Below are 19,462 nucleotides of genomic sequence, written 5' to 3' on the forward strand. Positions count from 1 at the left end.
CATACGCTGGAATGTTCCGTGCTCCCTAAGACGCCGATCAATTGCTTCGAACGTCTTCCTGTCGGGACACCTTCGTTCTGGAAATCTGTCTCGATACAAACGTACCGCGCCACGGCTATTGCCCCGTGCTAATCCGTACATCAAATGGGCATCTGCCAACTCCGCATTTGTAAACATTGCACTGACTGCAAAACCACGTTCGTGATGAACACTAACCTGTTGATGCTACGTACTGATGTGCTTGATGCTAGTACTGTAGAGCAATGAGTCGCATGTCAACACAAGCACCGAAGTCAACATTACCTTCCTTCAATTGGGCCAACTGGCGGTGAATCGAGGAAGTACAGTACATACCGACGAAACTAAAATGAGCTCTAACATGGAAATTAAGCGTTTCCGGACACATGTCCACATAACATCTTTTCTTTATTTGTGTGTGAGGAATGTTTCCCGAAAGTTTGGCCGTACTTTCTTGTAACACCCTGTATAATGATTTACAGTTAGTAAACAACCATATATAATGCTTGTGTAGTAGGGAAAAGTAAGTATTTTGTTTGAAATTGGGGAAGGGGGTAAGACTGAGCATAAGGAGGCAGACGAAAATAAGGTAAACTGAAGAGGTAATTTTAGGTTCATTAGCTTGAACGATGCGAAGCAGGTCTGGATAAGAAGAGAACCGATACAGCAAGAAAAAGAAGGCAATTAATTGTTCAGAATATAACTGACTCATTAACGATCATATATGCCTGGAAATGAAGAAGTAATAATAAAATTTACACGCATTACTACATACGAACTGACAGCCTGTAGTTTGTGTAATTTATCATGTAACCGAAATTTAACGGATTTCTTATAGTACTCATGTCTATGACTTATTCAGAGACAACTGCCACTTTTTGCACCGTACAGATACCGCGTCTAAGTTATTTTCCAGCTGGTTTTGATCTTCTGATGACTTTATTAGGCGGTAAATAACAACACCACCCGCAAACAATCAAAGAGGGCTGTTCAGATTGTTTCCTAAATCGTTTATATACATCAAAACCAGCAGAGGGCCTATAACATTTCCCTGGGGAAGCCAGATATCACTTCTGTTTTACTCGATGATTTGTGACAGGAAATCACGAATCCAGTCGCACAACTGACGCAAGTTCTACAAAAGGAAATCAGTGCGTTTCTATATACAAAAAAACTTCGAGTACCTTAGTGATAACAAGTAAAAGAAGAAGGTGAACGGCAGTCCAAGGGTGAAATGCAACCGAGAAATGTTTGCAGATAGGAAATTCTCGGTACAGTTGGTTTTCGACGCAGAAAAAATATTTAGTAGAGATGGAATATCAACAAGCATATTAGAAAAGTAGCGGAACAGTGTGCAAAAAATAAGAAGAAACTAAAACTCGCATATAGTCGTCGCTCGAAAGAAACAGATCGTCGCAGTAAAATAACTTAAGGATCCATTCGGCAGTTAGTGTAAACCCGCGCGCCCGCCAGAGCGTGCGCTGCTGACATTATCGCAGCTGGCGGTGCACCAAAGGGTCCCCGTCTCGCCGGCAAATCCTCTGCGGTGCACGGACAGTGGGGTGCTGCCAGGCTGCGATCGTATCCCTCTCAACATCGCTCGCCACTCTTGCCATGTTTGTTGATGTACAGTCAGCGTGTGAGAGGACTTCAGTACAGTAGCCTACATCTATCCGGTATGGTCTAGTGACTAGGATACCTGGCTCTCACCCAGCAGGCTCAACATTTATTTTTTTTAAATTAACTTTTCTTTCATTATCTGTACTATACTGAATAGGAAACAAGCATTACTTAGTGGAAAGTGCCAACTACTCATTATTATTATTATTATTAGATTTTTTTTTGTGCCTATAAAATTCTATTGAGTACTCACACTCTCCTTTCTGCTTCTCTTATGTAATATGACAAAATTTTCTCTCTTCTTCAATTTACGTATATTCTGTAGTATATGTAAAAAACGTTTCTTCCACTTCTGCTCCACCTATCATGGTGACGTTTCCCTCATACTGTCCCACTTAACAGTGTAACTAGAGGAAGAGATCAAACCAGAATACACAATGTGCCTGTGGCATCACAAGTGCATCACATACAGAAACATAAACTCAAAATCAATGCATCGATGCCAAATATAAACTGTTATGCCTGTCCTGCAATGTCTACCCCCTCAAAAAAAAAAAAAAAAAGACGACATATGGCCATGTAAAAGGGGTTAAGAAACAATAAGAGAAAAACGAAAAAGGAAAATATAAAAACTAAAACATATAAAATTACAGTAATATTAACCAACACTAGGAATATAATAGGTTAATAGAATAAAATGTCTTTTTTTAATGTATCGTTGTTAATATATTTAAATAAATATATATAGTTACAAAAAAAAGGTTCGATTCCCAGTACCGGAAAAATTTTACTCTATAAATTGTAGAACATTTATCAAGTTTTCGTTATTAATACGTATGTTCGTAATGTGCAGTCACTGTCACGAGTGAACTCGGCATAAAGCTTTAGAAAGATAAATACAAAGACGTGTCAGTTCTTTGAGGGAATCGCTACAGCTCGTTCATCGACAAAACAAGAAGGGATAGCCACCGCTGTATTTTATTTTCTACTGCATCTGATCGTATTGCCGAGGCTTCTAATAAATTACACTGCCGCGGAACTGCGAAACAGCTTTCTAGTTAGCCAAAGTGGAGGTGTCCTCAAAAACATCTAATTTGTATCCAGAATATGATTTTCACTCTGCAGCGGAGTGTGCGCTGATATGAAACTTCCTGGCAGATTAAAACTTCACGTCCCGTCCTCAAAGCTTTACTTCTCTCAGTACCTCGTCTCCTACCTTCCAAACTTCACAGAAGCTCTCCTGCGAAACTTGCAGAACTAGCACTCCCCAAAGAAAGGCTATTGCGGAGACATGGCTTAGCCACAGCCTGGATGATGTTTCCAGAATGAGATTTTCACTCTGCAGCAGAGTGTGCGCTGATATGAAACTTCCTGGCAGTTGGTAGAGCACTTGTCCGCGAAAGGCAAAGGTCCCGAGTTCGAGTCCCGGTCCGGCACACAGTTTTAAGAGTATACGGAATGAGTTTTTCGATGAAAAAATCGATTTTTGGGTAAATGCATTTTCGAAAAATTTAGACTCTCCCGTTTAATACCATGTATAAAATATTTGGATGACGTGAATAGAACTATTTTAAATAATTTTTAAAATAATTTCGACACACGATGTTCCGCACCTTGTATATGAGACGCGAAATATACCTGACATTGAGAGCCTTGCGAGAGATATAATTGAGCACGAGAGAGTTAGCTTTTCTGTTGGCTACACTGCCAGACAGTTTACAATAGATTCTGCACCATTTGTATTGTTTCCTTTGTGAGTACATCCATGTCATTGTTGCGAAAGTCGTATGTGGAGAAGTCATTGAGTTTTCTTTCCTTCAACGTGCCAAGACCTAGTCTGAAGGTATTTAGAAAGTGTGTACATTGGCGCAAGAAAGTAAAGTGTACTAAAAATTCGTCTGATTCATCTTCATCAGTATCTGATGTCCCAGTAGCGACTAACCTCAACACTCGTAGTGATACATTGAGTGATGCTGCTGCCACTACACCGGAAAGTGCTTCAAGAAGAAAACTAGCTGGAATTGAAGAAGAATACAAGAAACTAAATGCTGGGACTACGAAATATGAGGTAATTAACGTCTCTTTATTATCAGACGTTTTGGAGAACAATGTCTGCAGTAAACAATGTGGAAAATGTGGTGTTTCAATGAAAACAAACTTACATGTAGGACTTGCTTGTGAATTAGAGTTGATGTGCAGTTATTGCAAACACAGTGTTACTTTCTTCAATTTCTCACATGTTACTGCAGGTACAGGTAAACTATACGATATAAACGTTAGACTGGTTTATGGATTACGGTGTATAGGAAAGGGCAGGGCTGCAGGTGCCATGTTGTGCGGTGTGATGAACCTCCCTCCTCCACCTTCAAAATTTAACAAACACATAATTGCAATAGGCTCTGCTGTAGAAGATGTGGCACAGGAAAACATGAAAGATGCTGTTGAGGAAGCAATTGTTGAAAATAATAATAGCAGAGACTTGTCCATAGCTTTTGATGAAAGCTGGCAGAAGAGAGGCCACACATCTCTGAATGGTGTAGTAACAGCTACAAGTGTGGACACTGGTAAGGTAGTTGATGTGGCAATACTTTCCAAGCATTGCAGATGCAAGGAGAAAATGAAAACTAAACATGAAGAGGAGTGCATGGCAAATTACTATGGGTCAAGTGGTGGTATGGAAGTTGCTGGTGTAAGAAGTATTTATCAATGCTCAGTAAAATGGTACAATGTTAGATACATAAATTATCTTGGACATGGTGACTCAAAGGCTTTCAAAGAAATTGAGGAACTGAGACCCTATGGTAACGATGTGAAAATTTCCAAACTGGAGTGTGTTGGCCATGTTCAGAAAAGGATGGGATCAAGACTTCGGCGGCTCAGGGCTAGCATGAAAGGCAAGAAATTGAGCGATGCAAAAACTTTAGATGGGAAAAATAGACTGACAGATGCTACAATAGATCATATTCAGAAGTGCTATGGTCTAGCAATAAGAATACAGCAGATGCAGGATTAATGAGAAGAGCAGTCTGGGCTCTGTTTTTTCATACAGCTTCAAACAATGAGAACCCCCAACATGGGCTATGTCCAAAAGGAGACGATAGTTGGTGCAAGTACAACAGAGGCAAGGTAACTAAGAAACAACACAATCACTCTCATCACCTGCCATAATGGATGAAATAAAACCAATATTCCGAGACCTCGCAGATATTAGTCTACTAAAGAAATGTCTTCATGGCCGGACTCAAAACCCAAATGAGTGTGTGAAATATGGAATAGACTACCTAAAACTGTGTTTGTGGGTATAAACACACTTCACTTTGGCGTTTATGATGCTGTTTCATCATTCAATCAGGGCAATATAACAGAGTGCAAAGTTCTGCAGAAGTTGGGGCTCTGTGTAGGACTACGAACGGCCGCAGCTATGCTTTGTTTGGACAAGGAGTGGCTCAGGTCTTCAGATAATGCCATAAAAGTATATTCAAAGATGGCTAGACAGCATAGCAGAGCCATCAAGAGGAAGCTGTTGGACGATTCTGATGATACAAGCTATGGAGCAGGCTTGTACTGAAGTAAAAACTTTGAAGCTAATTTCCCGTAACTTTAGTTTTTCTGTGTATAAGGTACATTTTCTCAGGGCCTATTAGTAGTAGAAAGATGAAATTTTCTGTAGTTGTTCCTTAAGACCTTCTAATATATCTGAATTAAAAGATATGTGGAATTATTTTGTATTAATGGACGTAAATTTTAAAATACTTGTTAAAATGTACAACTTTTTTAACATTTACAAAAAATAAAATATCTGAAAAACTATACATTATTTTTTCAAAATTAATAATTCAGCATAAAAGCAGAACATATCTCTGCGTTCTGTGAAAAAATCAAGAGTATTGTGGAAATAGCAAATGAGAAAATGTTCCTAACTTTTAGCTCAATTTAACATTGTAAGCATAGGGCGTTCCGTATACCCTTAATCTGCCAGGAAGTTTCAGTTTCATCTAATTTGTAGTTATGATGTGAAGCGAACTAACAACTTATCGCACACCGAAATATTCGTGGGAACGAAATTCTTCCGTTTCTGATTTGTTGTGCCATATGTTCAACCGCTGTTCATGCTCACGGATATCAATCGCACTTATTTATTCTCCACATCACAGATAGAAGTGTTATAGTTTCCTATTGTGTCTCAAAATACGCAAAATTAAGGCGCATAAAAACAAAACTAGTAAACATGCAGAAACAACAAACTGAAGCGATAAAAAGAAGCAGCCAGCCCTTATGGACAGTGGAACAAGAACCGGTCACATTTGACCACATACACAGAATAGTCCGAAGGACGCAACACAAACAGATCAAACACCTGCAGAAAGAAGACGGATCCACCACAGAAGCGCCAGCAGAGATCCTGAAGCTTGTACACGAGTATTTCAGCCAACTCTTCAAGCGAGAAGAAGCGAGAGAAGACACCCTACTCCACGACTTGCCGGCCGTCCTGACAGACACAGAAAAGGCGGAGCTGGTGGCAAACACGGAAAAAGACGACGTACACAACATTGTCAAATCCAGAGCGGTTGGAAAAGCCCTAGGAATGGACGGAATTCCAACCGAATTCTACATCCAATACTAGGATATAATCGGCGACACGATCACCGAAGTCGTCAACGATATAATACAGGGAGAGAAACTGCCAGAAGACTTCACAATGGGAAACATAATACTAATCCCGAAGAAAGATGCGCCCCGGAAAGTGGAAGATTACCGCCCCATCACGCTGCTAAACGCAGATTACAAAATAGCTGCAAGATGCATGGCAGACAAACTAAAAACAGTCATGGCAAAAATAATAAGCCCTCGCCAGACACGTGCCGTACCGGGGAGGACAATATTCGAGGCCATAGGCGAATACAGAGACTGCATCAGCATTACACCAGTAAATAAATCAGAAGCTGCGATAATATCGAGAGACTTCCATAAAGCGTTCAACCGCGTAGGCCACGATTTCCTATTCAAAACGATGGAAAAATACGGCCACGCCGAACCATTCATTAAAATCATTAAGAGCATCCTTAGGAGTGCCACATCACAGGCGTCAGTAAATGGCCGAAATACGAAAGTCATCCAAACACAGAGATGAGTATGTAAGATGGCAAGAACTATGCCCCTTACATGAAGTCATTAAAGATCACCTAACTCACGTTGAGCGAACAGTAGGGCTGAACAAAATGACTGACAAGGCACAATGCATCTTGTAAAGGGTATAGTATCGACGTATTGGAATAATTAATGTCGATTGATGATTTTAAAGTAATTCACACGACATGAAAACTTTGTGGAAATGAGTCGATTTACTGGACGCTAGTTTACCCCAGGGAAGCATTTAGAGTTGACCATGGCCGGCTGGGGAGCGGCAAAGGGAAGCGACAATAGGCAGTTTAGGGCGGCTCAAGTTCTGAGAAAGCGGTAACGGGCCGCGACCTCCAGCCGCCTTAAGATGAGTGACAGCATGGGTGGTTGACCCCGACTACATGCTGTTGTACCGGGAAACAGACGGAGAACTTGTACGCCTGTTGATAAATGTCCGTCGTTCCATCTTCTGTGAAACATGCGACAAAGCCGCGCAAAGCTACGGTGGAGCGGTCAACAGAGGTCAAAATATGCGTGTTCGTGACTATAGCAACTTCACGCTGAATTCACGGTCCGCAGAGCCTGAAGTAAATCAGGTGAAGAGCGACAGAATGAAATACGCTGGCCTCCGATGGGAACGTAGGACCGAGGAATTTGAAGTACTCTCCTGGGAGTCAGAATTCCGGAAAAATTGATGTTTGTGCGGACGCTAATCGTGATGGGTGGCCTGAGCAGAGCTAAATAGCAGAAGTTGAGAGGAAGGGAAATTTTGTGGGAATTTGTTCACTTCCCAGAGCAGACATTGGTCGGCACTGGGAAGCGACGCATAATTAATGCGACTTGCGCTGCAATTGGCGTGAGTTTGCTGGAGGGGAAACCGAGGCGAAGAGTGGACTGTGAGAAGTCTCGGTAGAGGTCTTCCGTTCCCAGCTTGCCTAGAGTGCAGACGTGGCGTTCTTTACTCAGCTTGCCTGAGAGAGAGTGAGCATCTCTGAAGTTTAGGACTTAGCAAATGGAACGATTGAGCCAGAACGAATGGCAATAGAGAGCTAGACCTGTTCCAGAAGGCGAGGCTCATTAACGAGCAACTCCTGTCCAGAGTTTGGTTCCTAGCACAAGTGTCCTACCCGCCAAAGGAAATAGCAAGGTCCGTTGAAGGTGCAATACCATGGAGGTAGAACAAGGGAAGATGGCGCTACAGTACACTGTACGTTGTTTTGAAGCCAGTGAGCGGGGCCTTCCGCCATCTTGGATCCCCCAAAACATAAGCAGACGAGTGATTACAATTGCTTCTTTTTCGTTATTTCTGTCGTGTGCACGCGATATTTATTTTATATAGTAAATGTTACACTTTTTAGCGACAACACAGCATAAGGAACGCAACTTCAAACGTTTTTCTGCTCTTAAATGCGTATTCGATACAGTAATACGACACGAAAATATGATCAGAACGATTAGTACACCCGTAAGCGACGCAAGCCGGCATTTTTTATCAAAACACTTCACAACTACATGGAATCAAACCACCAGAGCGAATGTTTTGGCGTAGCTAACATGGCGGATCTTCATTTGGATCGGCTTCAAGTTTGTGACGTCATGACAACTCCTCTTATTTTTACCTCCATGTGCAATACATTACTTCCTCTGGCGTCGAGAAATTTTCAAAGTGCAGCGCTCCACGTGCACGCTAGGCATCCACGAAGGAGGAGTAGGCCTGGTCGACGCACTGCTAATACAACGTCTGATCAGTATTACAGAGAAGAACCCAAACCACCTCACAGCCGCCCTGATAAATAGGTGTCGACCCGCCTCAGAAGAAGCACCAGTAAACGTATCAGCAGTACCCTACAAATTAAAACACTTGAGACAATACTTCATCCAGAAAGGATACCTACTAGCCACAGCAGGGGACCCAAGAACGAGGACGACCAAAAAGCTCTACGCGGAACTGAGAGGGGAAGAGAAACGGAACAAGATTGAAGCAAAGAAACCCGCGCACAACTGGAGACAAGTGTGGCTGAACCTGCACGAAAGCAAACTTAATACGAACGTCAAAGCGAAGTGGTACAAAGCAATAAACAACACTGTACCCACAAATGAAAGGTTAGCAGCAATTCACCTCAGACCATCAGGAGAATGTCAGGCCTGTAATGAAAACGATACCCTGGAACATCGCTTTCGATGCGGAGAAAAGAAACAAATACGGGAGACATGCAAAGCGATGCTGGCACTGATAAACAGAAGTACACCAGAAAGGATAAACATCGAACTATTAACTGCACCGGACATAAAACCTTTCCCTCAACCAAAGAAACAAAGCACCACTTGGATCCTAGGTCAAACAGCGCATGCAATTATAGAACAAAACCAGGAAGATGTCATGGAATACCTCTCGTACTCAAAACAATTAAGCCATAAGATCCAAAAGATACAAAGCAGAATTCGCGAACTTCCTGAGGATCGCCATAGAAGCGAGCTACAAAAGGGCCGTGCCAACCCCCCCCCCCCTCCACCCTGCGGTCACGACCAGCCAGACCGCCGCGGACGGAGCCCAGCCGAGGGAGGGCGGCCGCCCCCGCCCACCGCCCCCGCCCCCGCCCGCGCCCTCGCCCTCGCCCTCGTCCTCGCCACACCTACCAGCCACCCCAGGAAAACCGTCAAAGTGCTTCTGTGAAGTTCTCCTTCAGTGCCGAGTGCAGTGTTTGTTTTGTGTTCGGTGCTACACCAATGCCCTCGCTGGGAATAGTTAAAGTGAAATCAAAAGCAAAAGCAAAAGCAAAATCACCCTTCTTACACCAAAGCAATAATAAGCAAATAATCAACTGTCAATTCTATTTCCTTGTGTTTTTTTAATACATTAGAAAATCATTGTCCACATTTATCGTTGCCAAAAAACTCATGATTAGGAACCGTCAAGTCCATTATCATGAAACAGAAAGACAAAAATTCGACAAAATTTCAATACAAACGGAAAAGGTTTTAGAAATGAAATAAACGAAGTGAACACAGTAATGCAATAAAAACAATAACTATGAAAATGGAAAACAGAAAACGAAATGTAATGAATTCTAAAACTTAACTTTACTATATATATATAATCTTGTGGTGCAGTTCTTCTTGTTGTCTCTGAACCTGCTAAGGAAATGGAATGCGAAGTTCCACCTTATGCAAGACACCTTTTTCCTTTTGTTTCACCCACACACGTTTCAGCACTTTTGCGTTATCGTCAGTGGGTTCTATTTTTTATTTTTAACTGTAAATTTGTTGTTAACATATTAACACTTGTGTTGTTTACAACATTACGTGAAAGTTGCATTTATAACTTAATTGGCGAACAGTGAGTGTAAGCATAAGTAACATACCTTACATGATGTTATTGTCCATTTATTTTGGTAGCTGTTCTGCTACACAATATACAACATGTCATCTGCAAACAGCAAACCGTAATTTATTTTCTGTTTCTTATGCATTTACGAACGGAAATAAGACTGTATCACGTTTTCATTCTGTAACTTACAGTTTTGAAGTTGTGGTGCGTTCTCCTGTGTTGTTGGCGAAGTAAATAGGCTTACCTCTTTGCCTGTGTTCGCGTGGCAATGCACTTTTTCCGATTACTCAAAACATATGCGGAGTTTTCGCTGCCATTACGTGTTGTTGTGGCTGTGTGGCGTTCATTTGTTTCGTAGCGTGTTCTGCTGGGTGAGGCGCGCGAGTTTGAATTGTATTTGGGTTTAGTGGTGTGTGGTTTGTGTGGGTTTGCGTGTGTGTGTTGAGTACTGGGGCTGAGAGAGAGGGAGAGACAGAAAGAAGGAGAGAAAGAAAAAGAGAGGGAGGGAGAGAGAGAGAGAGAGAGAGAGAGAGAGAGAGAGGATTTGTTGTGTGTGTGTGTGTGTGTGTGTGTGTGTGTGTGTGTGTGTGTGTGTTACTTGTATAATTCTTCTATTATGGCGAAGAGGGTTTTGTTGCACAGTGATGTGTATTCATTGAGTACTCTCTTTCCTTGGGCTATTGATTTTTGGATGTGGTAGTTTTCTTCTATAGTTAATTTTTGGTATAGGCTGCTGCTAGTTTTTAGGACGTGAAGGTCAGTTTCAATGTTTGTTGGGTGGTGGTTGTATGCTACCAGGTCGTCTGCAAAAGTTGAGTGTGTGCTATTGCTTTTCAGTGCTGTGAGGTGTTCATTATATCTGGTTCTGAAGGTCCTACATGTTTCGCCCTCATATACAGATTGGCAGCAGTTGCAAGTAAGTTGGTAGATGCCGGACTGGCTGTATTTGTCAGTGTTTGTGGTATTACTTCCGAGTCTGCTCTGTATTGTGTTGTTGGTTCTGTATGCTATGGTGAGTCCTTGTTTCTTTAGTATATTTGCCGTTGTGCCGTTTGTTGCTTACTGCCTGCTGATTTGTTGTGTGATGAGTTGTGTTTGTATGTGTGTGTGTTTCATAGTTATGTGCTGTTTGTTTTTGTATTTTGTGGTTTATTTTGTCTACTCTCTTTGCGTCATATCCATTCTCCTGTGCAATTTGTTTTATCGTGTTCAGTTCTTGTGTGTAGTCATGCTTGTTCATGGGTATTTTGTTCAGCCTGTGAAGTAAATATCTGAAGCTGGCTTCTTTGTGAGTTATGGGGTGATTGGATTGGTTATGAATAATGGCGCTGGTGATTGTGGGTATTCTGTAGATTGTGAATTCATGTTTGTTGTTTCTCTTGTGTATAGTGAGATCTAAGAAATTAAGTTTTTCGTCTGTTTGTGTTTCAATGGTGAATTGTATTTGTGGGTGGATGGAGTTTATGTTATTATGAAGTTCTTTTATGCGAGACAGTGGTTCATCTGTTAAGCAAATTATGTCATCTACATATCTGTACCAATATATTATTTTGTACTGTTTTGGTATTACTATTTTGTCAAAGATTTGTTTTTCTATCTGATTGAGGAAAATGTCAGCTAGGAGGTCACTGATTGGGGATGACATGGGTAGTCCATCTTGTTGAGAGTAAAATCTGTTGTTGAATGTGAAGTAGTTCTGTTCTGTGATGAGCCTGAGTATGGCTAATATTTCTTGTATGTTTGTTGTGGGTGTGTTTCCTTGCAGTTGGAGGTTTCTTTCTATGATGTTGACGGTTTCTTCTGTTGGGATGTGTGTGTACATTGAAATTATATCAAATGAAACCAATGTTGCTGTGTTTGGTATGTTTTCATTTCTTATTTTTTCTATTAAGTCACCTGAGATCTTTAGATTTCTGCTGTCAGTGTATTTGTATATTGTCTGTAGCAGAGTGTGTGTGTGTTTGGCTAAGTGGTATGTTGGTGCTTTGGTGAAGTTTATTAATGGATCTATGGGTATTCTGGGTTTGTGAACCTTAGGCAATGATTTTAGGGCGGGGACCTTGGGATTTTTCTGTTGTTGTTGTTGTTGTTGTGGTCTTCAGTCCTGAGACTGGTTTGATGCAGCTCTCCATGCTACTCTATCCTGTGCAAGCTTTTTCATCTCCCAGTACCTACTGCAACCTACATCCTTCTGAAAATGCTTAGTGTATTCATCTCTTGGTCTCCCCCTATGATTTTTAACCTCCACGCTGTCCTCCAATACTAAATTGGTGATCCCTTGATGCCTCAGAACATGTCCTACCAACCGATCCCTTCTTCTGGTCAAGTTGTGCCACAAACTTCTCTTCTCCCCAATCCTGTTCAATACTTCATCATTAGTTATGTGATCTACCCATCTAATCTTCAGCATTCTTCTGTAGCACCACATTTCAAAAGCTTCTATTCTCTTCTTGTCCAAACTATTTACCGTCCATGTTTCACTTCCATACATGGCTACACTCCATACAAATACTTTCAGAAATAACTTCCTGACACTTAAATCTATACTCGATGTTAACAAATTTCTCTTCTTCAGAAACGCTTTCCTTGCCATTGCCAGTCTACATTTTATATCCTCTACTTCGTCCATCATCAGTTATTTTGCTCCCCAAATAGCAAAACTCCTTTACTACTTTAAGTGTCTCATTTCCTAATCTAATACCCTCAGCATCACCCGACTTAATTCGACTACATTCCATTATCCTCGTTTTGCTTTTGTTGATGTTCATCTTATATCCTCCCTTCAAGACACCATCCATTCCGTTCAACTGCTCTTCCAAGTCCTTTGCTGTCTCTGACAGAATTACAATGTCATCGGCAAACCTCAAAGTTTTTATTTCTTCTCCATGGATTTTAATACCTACTCCAAATTTTTCTTTTGTTTCCTTTACTGCTTGCTCAATATAGAGATTGAATAACATCGGGGAGAGGCTACAACCCGGTCTTACTCCCTTCCCAACCACTGCTTCCCTTTCATGTCGCTCAACTGTTATAACTGCCATCTGGTTTCTGTACAAGTTGTAAATAGCCTTTCGCTCCCTGTATTTTACCCCTGCCACCTTTATAATTTGAAAGAGCGTATTCCAGTCAACATTGTCAAAAGCTTTCTCTAAGTCTACAAATGCTAGAAGCGTAGGTTTGCCTTTCCTTAATCTTTCTTCTAAGATAAGTCGTAAGGTCAGTATTGCCTCACGTGTTCCAGTGTTTCTACGGAATCCAAACTGATCTTCCCCGAGGTCGGCTTCTACTAGTTTTTCCATTCGTCTGTAAAGAATTCGTGTTAGTATTTTGCAGCTGTGACTTATTAAACTGATTGTTCGGTAATTTTCACGTCTGTCAACACCTGCTTTCTTTGGGATTGGAATTATTATATACTTCTTGAAGTCTGAGGGTATTTCGCCTGTTTCGTACATCTTGCTCACCAGATGGTAGAGTTTTGTCAGGACTGGCTCTCCCAAGGCCGTCAGTAGTTCCAATGGAATTTTGTCTACTCCGGGGGCCTTGTTTCGACTCAGGTCCTTCAGTGCTCTGTCCAACTCTTCACACAGTATCGTATCTCCCATTTCATCTTCATCTACATCCTCTTCCATTTCCATAATATTGTCCTCAAGTGCATCGCCCTTGTATAGACCCTCTATAAACTCCTTCCACCTTTCTGCTTTCCCTTCTTTGCTTAGAACTGGGTTTCCATCTGAGCTCTTGATGTCCATACATGTGGTTCTCTTATCTCCAAAGGTGTCTTTAATTTTCCTGTAGGCAGTATCTATCTTACCACTAGTGAGATAAGCCTCTACATCCTTACATTTGTCCTCTAGCCAACCCTGCTTAGCCATTTTGCACTTCCTGTCGATCTCATTTTTGAGACGTTTTTATTCCTTTTTGCCTGCATCATTTACTGCATTTTTATATTTTCTCCTTTCATCAATTAAATTCAATATTTCTTCTGTTACCCAAGGATTTCTACTAACCCTCTTCTTTTTACCTACTTGATCGTCTGCTGCCTTCACTACTTCATCCCTCAGAGCTACCCATTCTTCTTCTACTGTATTTCTTTCCCCCATTCCTTTCAATTGTTCCCTTATGCTCTCCCTGAAACTCTGTACAACCTCTGGTTCTTTCAGTTTATCCAGGTCCCATCTCCTTAAATTCCCACCTTTTTGCAGTTTCTTCAGTTTTAATCTACAGGTCATAACCAACAGATTGTGGTCAGAGTCCACATCTGCCCCTGGAAATGTCTTACAATTTAAAACCTGGTTCCAAAATCTCTGTCTTACCATTATATAATCTATCTGTATCATTTTTTTAATCTGCGTTTGTGAGAAAATTGTTTCTATGTTTCTCAGGGTGTTCTGTAACTTACTTTGGTATCAGTTTGTTGGGTCACTTATTAATTCGGTGATGTTGTTGCTTCGGATGAATTCTAATGTTTTGTGAATGTATTCCTGTTTGTTTATGACTACTACTGAATTACCTTTGTCAGATTTTGTGATGATGGCATTTTCTTGTGTTAATTTTTTCTGTAGTTTTCTGTAGGTTTTTTCTTCAGGAGTCAAATGGTTCAAATGACTCTGAGCACTATGGGACTTAACTTCTGAGGTCATCAGTCCCCTAGAACTTAGAACTACTTAAACCTAACTAACCTAAGGACATCACACACGTCCATGCCCGAGGCAGGATTCGAACCTGCGACCGTAGCGGTCGCGCGGTTTCAGACTGTAGCGCCTAGAACCTCTCGGCCACTACGGCCGGCTTAATGTTATGTTTGGGACCCTTTTCAAGTAGGCTGCTTTCTTGTTCAGATAATTTTATGTCTCTTAGAATAATCACTCTTTTGTGAAAGGTGTGTTTGTTGTATTGGTGGATGTTTGTGTGATTTATCATTTTGGTGACTTTCTTTTGTTGGATTGACTGTTTTCTGCCTATTATGGTATCTGTGTATGTTCTAACCCTGTATACTAGTTCATCAAAAAATGGTGGATATGTTACGTGATTAGCTAGTTTTATACGCAATCTGTATAATTCAGTATTCAGAGTCTGTTTTTTGGAATACAAAGACCAGATTTCTTGCTTTATCCACATCATTTCTGCCTTACGTTTTGTCTGCTGTGCTGCTGGTGACATGTTGTTTACAGTTATTGTTACATAGTCAGGTACTATTTTATAAGCCAAACATAGTTTATTGAACTTAATGTTGAGTATGGTTTTATGAAGTCTGATAGTTGTGTTCTGTTATTTGTTGAAGAGCTGCGACGGAAATACCTGGCTTAGTGTGGAAATACCTGGCTTGGTGCAGAAATAACAATCTTATGGTGCAGTTCTTCTTGTTGTCTCTGTGCTTGCTAAGAAAATGGGATGCAAAGTTCCACCTAATGCAAGGCACCTTTTCTCTTTTGTTTCACCCATTCCATGTATCAGCACTTATGTGCTATCGTCAGTGGGTTCTATTTTTTATTTTTAACTGTAAACTTGTTGTTGACATATTAACATTTGTGTTGTTTACAACATTATGTGAAAGTTTCATTTATAACTTACTTGACGAACAGTCGAACAGTGGGTGTAAGCATAAGTAACATACCTTGTTGTTGTTGTTGTTGTTGTTGTTGTTGTTGCTGTCTTCAGTCCTGAGATTGGTTTGATGCAGCTCTCCAGGCTACTCTATCCTGTGCGAGCTTCTTCATTTCCCAGTACTTACTGCAACCTACATCCTTCTGAATCTGCTAAGTGTATTCATCTCTTGGTCTCCCTCTACGATTTTTACCCTCCACGATGCCCTCCAATGCTAAATTTGTGATCCCTTGATGCCTCAGAACATGTCCTACCAACCGGTCCCTTCTTCTAGTCAAGTTGTGCCACAAACTCCTCTTTTCCCCTATTCTACTCAATACCTCCTCATTAGTAATGTGATCTAACCATCTAATCTTCAGCATTCTTCTGTAGCACCACATTTCGAAAGCTTCTATTCTATTCTTGTCCAAACTATTTATCGTCCATGTTTCACATCACTTCCATATGTGGCTATACTCCACACAAATACTTTCAGAAACGACTTCCTGACACTTAAATCTATACTCGATGTTAACAAATTTCGCTTCTTCACAAACGCTTTCCTTGCCATTGCCAGTCTACATTTTATATCCTCTGTACTTCGACCATCATCAGTTATTTTGCTCCGCAAGTAGCAAAACTTTTTTACTACTTTAAGTGTCTCATTTCCTAATCTAATTCCCTCAGCATCACCCGATTTAATTCCCCTACATTCCATTATCCTCGTTTTGCTTTTGTTGATGTTCATCTTATATCCTCCTTTCAACACACTGTCCATTCCGTTCAACTGCTCTTCCAAGTCCTTTGCTGTCTCTCACAGAATTACAATGTCATCGGCGAACCTCAACATTTTTATTTCTTCTCCATGGATTTTAATAACTACTTCGAATTTTTCTTTTGTTTCCTTTACTGCTTGCTCAGTATACAGATTGAACAACATCGGGGAGAGGCTACAACCCTGCCTCGCTACCTTCCCAACCACTGCTTCCCTTTCATGTCCCTCGACTCTTATAACTGTCATCTGTTTTCTGTACAAATTGTAAATAGCCTTTCACTCCTTGTATTTTACCCCTGCCACCTTCAGAATTTGAAAGAGAGTATTCCAGTCAACATTGTCAAAAGCTATGCTAGAGACGTAGGTTTGCTTTTTCTTAATATAGCTTCTAAAATAAGTCGTGGGGACAGTATTGCCTCACGTGTTCCCATATTTCTACGGAATCCAAACTGATCTTTCCCGAGGTCGGCTTCTACCAGTTTTTCCATTCGTCTGTGAAGAATCCGCGTTAGTATTTTGCAGCCGTGACTTATTCAACTGATAGTAATTTTCACATCTGTCAACGCCTGCTTTCTTTGCGATTGGAATTATTATTTTCTTCTTGAAGTCTGAGGGTATTTCGTCTGTCTCATACATTTTGCTAACCAGATGGTAGAGTTTTATCAGGACTGGCTCTCCCAAGGCTGTCAGTAGCTCTAATGGAATGCTGTCTACTCCTGGGGCCTTGTTTCGACTTAGGTCTTTCAGTGCTCTATCAAGCTCTTCACGCAGTATCATATCTCTCATTTCATCTTCATCTACATCCTCTTCCATTTCTATAGCATTGCCCTCAAGTACATCGCCCTTGTATAGACCCTCTAGATACTCCTTTCTGCTTTCCCTTCTTTGCGTAGAACTCCTTCTTTGCTTAGAACTGGGTTTCCATCTGAGCTATTGATAGTCATATAAGTGGTTCTCTTTTCTCCAAAGGTCTCTCTAATTTACCTGTAAACAGTATCTATCTTACCCCTAGTGAGATAAGCCTCTACATCCTTACATTTGTCCTCTAGCCATCCCTGCTTAGCCATTTTGCACTTCCTGTCGATCTCATTTTTGAGACGTTTTTATTCCTTTTTGCCTGCTTCATTTACTGCATTTTTATATTTTCTCCTTTCATCAATTGTTCGCAGCTCGTGGTCGTGCGGTAGCGTTCTCGTTTCCCACGCCCGGGTTCCCGGGTTCGATTCCCGGCTGGGTCAGGGATTTTCTCTGCCTCGTGATAACTGGGTGTTGTGTGATGTCCTTAGGTTAGTTAGGTTTAAGTAGTCCTAAGTTCTAGGGGACTGATGACCATAGATGTTAAGTCCGATAGTGCTCAGAGCCATTTGAACCATTTTTTTTTATGCGACAGCAAATAAGCAAAAATTTTACGGATACAATGCATAATTTCTTTTTATATTAGTATACTATGTATCATAAAGGGAGGAAAAGCAGAATTTTAACATTAAAACAACTACACTCACCAGTTACATTAATGCGACCAGGTGTCCAAAGCCCGGGTAATCAGCTTTGCAGCGCGAACCGCTGCAAGACATGCAGTGAGAGAGTCAGTGACGCTCTGGAGGGTACAACAGGGCTGAGAAGCCTCGCCAAGCCCATGCTGTGGCCAGCTGCGCTGGATTTCCCGGTTGAGGATCCACGGCGCGTACGGCCCGATCGAGGTGGTCCCACAGATTGTCGACTGGGTTTAAATCCGACGAGTTTGGTGGCCAGGGCAGTGCGGTTAACTCATCCTGGTGGTCTCTGAACCACGCACGTGCACTGTGAACTGTGTGACTCGTTGCATTGTCCTGCTGGTAGATGCCATCGCGTCGACGAAAAACAAACCGCACGTAGGAGCGACATGTCCCCGAGGACATACGCATACCTGTACTGATGCATTATGCCTCCCAGAAGACGAGATCATTCAGAGAATGCCACACAAACATTGCCCAGATCGTGACGCTCCCTCCTCCAGCCTGTACCCTCCCGACAGTTGTTGCAGGGTGTTTGCTTTCAAATGTCTCACTCCGAACACGCCAACGGCCATCTGTTCGATATAGCATAAAAAGTTATTCTTCTGCAAAGACCGCCTGTCGCCAATCAGCCGACGTCCAGTGCGGTACTGGAGTGCAAATTCCAGTCTTCGTCGCCGATAAAGACCTGTCAGCGTGGGCGCACCAACGAGGCGCCTGATGTAGAGGCCCATATGCAACAATGTTAATTTGTAAATGAAAGCTTATTACGTTACAAAGAAAGGAGGCTCGGGTTCGGTTCCCGGTACCGGACTTATCTTTATATTATTGTGCGTCCTAATAGCGCACTGTCACAACACGTTACGCAAACAGAACTCTTTTCTTGAATAATTTCGTCACAGAGTTTTGCCGCGCTGTGCAAACTGCGTGAAGAAAGAAGAAAGCTGCCAGGAGGAAAAGGGACTGGAAACTAAACACAACTCATCTCGAGGACGATAAATAAAGACTCCAAATGGCGGAAATGATTCGTGAATGCAGACAGAGACGAGGCGAGTGCAACTCAACCACTGACTGGTAGGTGGAACACAACATCTACATCTATATCCATACTCCGCAAGCCACCTGACGGTGTGTGGCGGAGGGTACCTGGAGTACCTCTATCGGTTCTCCCTTCTATTCGTCTCGTATTGTTCGTGGAAAGAAGGATTGTCGGTATGCCTCTGTGTGGGCTCTAATCTCTCTGATTTTTTATCCTCACGGTCTCCTCGCGAGATATACGTAGGAGGGAGCAACATATTGCTTGACTCTTCGGTGAAGGCGTGTTCTCGAAACTTCAAGAAAAGCCCGTAAAAACCACAAATACGGAGGGAACTTGTAACGTACAGTGCTGAGAAGGCCCTCTGGAGACGAAGCACGGCAGACTTCTGCAAAAGACGCCTACGAGACGCAACGGACACGCCTGCGGACGACGAACTGCTTCTGCCGTGGATTAAAGAACTCAAAGCACGAATAGAGAGCAGATGA

This window comes from Schistocerca serialis, chromosome 10 (genome assembly GCF_023864345.2).
Source record: "Schistocerca serialis cubense isolate TAMUIC-IGC-003099 chromosome 10, iqSchSeri2.2, whole genome shotgun sequence".
Classification (NCBI taxonomy): domain Eukaryota; kingdom Metazoa; phylum Arthropoda; class Insecta; order Orthoptera; family Acrididae; genus Schistocerca; species Schistocerca serialis.